This window comes from Colobus angolensis, unplaced genomic scaffold, assembly GCF_000951035.1.
Source record: "Colobus angolensis palliatus isolate OR3802 unplaced genomic scaffold, Cang.pa_1.0 Scaffold107, whole genome shotgun sequence".
Classification (NCBI taxonomy): Eukaryota; Metazoa; Chordata; class Mammalia; order Primates; family Cercopithecidae; genus Colobus; species Colobus angolensis.
In genome coordinates, this window is record NW_012111697.1 from 3,285,551 (window position 1) to 3,290,714 (window position 5,164).

The 5,164-nt window shown below is 40.5% G+C and overlaps 1 pseudogene across 1 annotated transcript; it reads left to right on the plus strand.

Moving 5' to 3' along the window:
• Positions 1-439: 439 nt before the first annotated feature.
• On the plus strand, positions 440-2,114 carry LOC105515995 (annotated as a pseudogene). The gene has a single exon (XR_001002420.1). The product of XR_001002420.1 is annotated as an elongation factor 1-alpha 1 pseudogene (transcript).
• The last annotated feature ends 3,050 nt before the right edge of the window (positions 2,115-5,164 follow it).

Consider the following 5,164-nt stretch of genomic DNA (forward strand, 5'->3'; position numbering starts at 1 on the left):
GGCTAACTTTTGTATTTATAGTAGAGATGGGATTTCACCATGTTGTCCAGGCTGGTCTGGAACTCTTGGGCTAAAGCAATCTGCCTGCCTCAGCCTCCCAAAGTGCTGGGATTACAGGTGTGAGCCACCATGCCCAGCCCTTTCTTTCTTTTTTTAGAGATTTGATTTTTTTTTTAATTTTTAAAATGATCACACAATAAAATGAACATTTTCAGGAAAAGATGTACAGTTCTGTGAATCAAACAGACAGATTCCCGTAACCAACAACAAAATCAAGATAAAGATCAATGATAGTCACATCTTCCTTTCACCCCTAGCCACTATGAAACACAGATGTGCTATCACTAGGGTTTTATCTTCTAAAGAATGTCACATAGCTTTTCACAACAGGTTTGCCACCAGAACACAGGTGTCATGAAAACTGCCCCTAAAAGCCAAAATGGGAAAGGAGAAGACTCATATCAACATTGTCGTCAGTGGATAAGTAGATTTGAGCAAGTTCACCCCTACTGGCCATCTGATCTACAAATGTGGTGGCATCAACAAAAGAAGCATTAAAAAATTTGAGAAGGAGGCTGTTGAGATGGGAAAGGGCTCCTTCAAGTATGCCTGGGTCTTGGATAAACTGAAAGCTGAGCATGAATGTGGTATCACCATTGACATCTCCTTGTGGAAATTTGAGGCCAGCAAGTACTGCACGACTATCATTGACGCCCCAGGACACAGAGGCTTCATCAAAAACATGATTACAGGGACATCTCAGGCTGACTCTGCTGTCTTGGTTGTTGCTGCTGGTGTTGGTGAATTTGAAGCTGGTGTCTCCAAGAATTGGCAGACCCGAGAGCATGCCCTTCTGGCTTACACACTGGCTGTGAAACAACTAATTATTAGTGTTAACAAAATGGATTTCACTGAGCCATCCCACAGCCAGAAGAGATATGAGGAAATTGTTAAGGAAGTCAGCAGTACATTAAGAAAATTGGCTACAATCCCGACACAGTAGCATTTGTGCCAATTTCTGGTTGGAATGGTGACAACATGCTGGAGCCAACTGCTAACATGCCTTGGTTCAAGGGATGGAAAGTCACCCGTAAGGATGGCAATGCCAGTGGAACCATGCTGCTTGAGGCTCTGGACTGCATCCTACCACCAACTCGTCCAACTGACAAGCCCTGCTTCTCCAGGATGTCTACAAAATTGGTGGTATTGGTACTGTTCCTGTTGGCCGAGTGGAGACTGTTGTTCTCAAACCTGGTATGGTGGTCACCTTTGCTCCAGTCAACTCTACAACTGAAGTAAAATCTGTTGAAATGCACCATGAAGCTTTGAGTGAAGCTTTTTCTGGGGACAATGTGGGCTTCCATGTCAAGAACGTGTCTGTCAAGGATGTTCGTCATGGTAACAATGCTGGTGACAGCAAAAACGACCCGCCAATGGAAGCAGCTGGATTCACTGCTCAGGTGATCTATCCTGAACCATCCAGGCCAAGTCAGTGCTGGCTATGCCCCTGTACTGGATTGCCACACGGCTCACATTGCATGCAAGTTTGCTGAGCTGAAGGGAAAGATTGATTGCTATTCTGGTAAAAAGCTGGAAGACGGCCCTAAATTCTTGAAATCTGGTGATATTGCCATCATTGATATGGTGCCTGGTAAGCCCATGTGTATTGAGAGCTTCTCAGACTATCCACCTCTGGGTTGCTTTGCTGTTCGTGATATGAGACAGACAGTTGCTGTGGGTGTCATCAAAGCAGTGGACAAGAAGGCAGCTGGAGCTGGCAAGGTCACCAAGTCTCCCCAGAAAGCTCAGAAGGCTAAATGAATATATCCCTAATACCTGCCAACCTGGTATTAATCAGTGGTGGAAGAATGGTCTTAGAACTGTTTGTTTCAGTTGGCCATTTAAGTTTAGTAGTAAAAGACTGGTTAATGATAACAATGCATCGTAAAACTTTCAGTTCAAGGAAAGGATAATGTTATGTGGACCACTTTGGTTTTCTTTTTTGCGTGTGGCAGTTTTAATTTATTAGTGTTTAAAATCAGTGCTTTTTAATGGAAACAACTTGACCAAAAATTTGTCACAGAATTTTGAGACCCATTAAAAAGGTTTAATGAGAGAGAAAAAAAAGAATGTCACATAAACAGAATCCTACAGTGTGTAACCTTTTAAGCTGGCTTTTATTTATTTATTTATTTATTTTGAGACAGATCTCACTGCGATGCCCAGGCTGGAGTGCAATGGTGTAATCTCAGCTCACTGCAACCTCTGCCTCCTGGGATCAAGAAATTCTCCTGCCTCAGCCTCCCAAGTAACTGGGATTATAGGCATGTGCCATCATGCCAGGCTAATTTTTGTATTATTAGTAGAGACAGGGTTTCACTATGTTGGCCAGGCTGGTCTCAAACTCCTGACCTCAGGTGATATGCTCACCTTGGCCTCCCAAAGTGCTGGGATTACAGGCATGAGCCACTGCACCTGGCTAGCTGACTTTTTTCCTTCAGCACAATGTCACTGAACTTCATCCATGCCACCACACCTGGCTAATTTTTAAACTTTTTGTAGAGACAGGATGTCACTATGTTGCACAGGCTGATCTCAAACTCTTAGGTTCAACTGATCCTCCCATCTCAGCCTCCCAAAGTACTGTAATTACAAGCATGAGCCACCACACTCAACCTCCTATTTACTTCACCTTGAAAGCTACAGTGTTACCCAGAGCCTATAAACAAACAAACAAAAACACCATGGATATTTTGCTCCTGGTACACAAATTAATGTCTTTAAATCCTCCAACACCAATATACATTCTGTGCAATTAAAAATTCACTTGAGGCCGGGTGTGGTGGCTCATATCTGTAATCCCAGCACTTTGGGAGGCTGAGGAGGGCAGATCACTTGAGGCCAGGAGTTCGAGACCAGGCTGGCCAACATGGCAAAACCCCGTCTCTACTAAAAAATGTAAAAATTAGCCAGGCATGGTGGTGTGCACCCATAATCCCAGCTACTCCAGAGGCTGAGGCAGGAGAATCCCTTGAACCCGGGAGGCAGAGGTAGCAGTGAGCCAAGATCATGCCACTGCACTCCAGCCTGGGTGACAGAGTGAAACTGTGTCTCTAAAAAACAAAAAGAAAAAGAAATTCACCTGAAGCACGTGACCAGTAAGTCCCTTAGTGCTAGTACTATCTATGCAAAATAGCAAATACAGAGTGAAACAAATCAGTGCAAGTATTTATGTGAAATTGGGCTCCATGCTAAATCTGGCTTCATGCTTAACTACATTAAAAACAATTGCCAAACTGCTAATGTATTTCTTCACAATATTTCTTATTTTAACTTCATCACAACTAAGAGCTTTAACTATGAACAATGTTAACTAGTCAAATTTCTGTAATTTTCCACCAAGTTTTAAATGATATTTTTATTTTATTTTATTTTATTTTATTTTATTTTTTTGAGACAGAGTCTTTATCATCCAGGCTGGAGTACAACAGCATGATCTTGGCTCACTACAACCTCTGCCTCCCAGGTTCCAGTGATTCTCCTGCCTCAGCCTCCCAAGTAGCTGGGACTACAGGCACCCACCATCACACCCCGCTAATTTTTGTATTTTTCATAGACATGGGTTTTTACCATGTTGGCCAGGCTGGTTTTGATCTCCTGACCTCAGGTGATCCACTTGCCTCAGCCTCCCAAATTGCTGGGATAACAGGCATGAGCCACTGCACCCAGTCAAAAATATCTTGTTAACTAAACTTTTTCAACTTCCTATTTTTTCTCTATGTTCATGAACACAGACACTCAGAGAAACAGAAAAAAATGAAAAACTATGTATGACTTACATAGACCATCTATGACATGTTTGGACTTCCTGTTATGTCCTAATTTTATATATTTATTTGTTTGTTTGTTTATTTGTTTGTTTATTTTTGAGACAGTGTCTTGCTCTGTTGCCCAGGCTGGAATGCAGTGGCATGATCTTGGCTCACTGCAATCTCTGCCTCCCAGATTCAAGCAATTATCCTCCCTCAGCCTCCTGAGGAGCTGACATTACAGGTGTGTGCCACTTTGCCCAACTAATTTTTGTATTTTTAGTAGAGACGGGGTTTCACCATGTTGGCTAGGCTGGTCTCAAACTCCTGACCTCAGGTGATCTGCCTGCTTTGGCCTCCCAAAGTGCTGGGATTACAGGCATGAGCCACTGTGCCCAACCTGTCCTAAATTTTTTATTTTGTAAATAACCCCTCATTTTACTTTAGGACAGAAATTTACCATGCAAGATCCTTTCTCCTACAAAAGTATTTTCTTTATAACCTTCCTTACCAAAAACATATCTTCATATCCATAACTGTCTTTATATCTCTCTTCCCTTTGCTTTCTACCTTGTTTCATAAATAACCTTTCCAAGCCCATAATGTGAATCAACCTCTAGATAACTTCTGAATTAGACAAAATTATTCTTATTCTCAATAAGAACGCATCTTCTTTGCCACATTTTACATACAGAATTATGTATTAACTAGAATTCTTATTCTTAGTAATCTTAAATTTTAGTGAAAACTTAGGAAGCAAGAAATCCTTACCTGCCTAACAGATGTTAGCATTGTATAGGCGAGACAATTCCTTAATTTTTAAAAACATGCTTTCCTACATCACAACCCTTTCTGAATTGGAAATGTCCCAGACATTCAATAAGCACACAATATAATTTCAAGATTTTAAATTATGTGAAAAGTTTCCCTACTGCATTTATCCCATTTACATTTCATTCATTTTTAGCAATTTATCTAGCTTACTAATGAGAATTGGGATATTAAACAAAGCTAGTCATTATTTCTTCATTAACCATTTTTATAACCTGTGAATATCAGGTGTTCTCCTAAGTAAGAAATTTCAAGTTAAATACACGGGTATTTTCACCCATATCTCAGAAGATTCCTCCGCTTTTATTAAACTAACAACATTAAATTAGTCTTACCTAGCAAAAAAATCGCACAAAGATTATTTTGTTCCTGGCTAGATTTACAATCTTATAATCTTTTGTGCCAAACTCTGACACCTTAAAATATCTAGCAGAGACAAAGATAAAACCCAGAAAAAATTGTATGCTGACAATTCAGAAGAAATTTCTATTTTTATTTTACCAATTATCTTAGAGCCAGCTTAT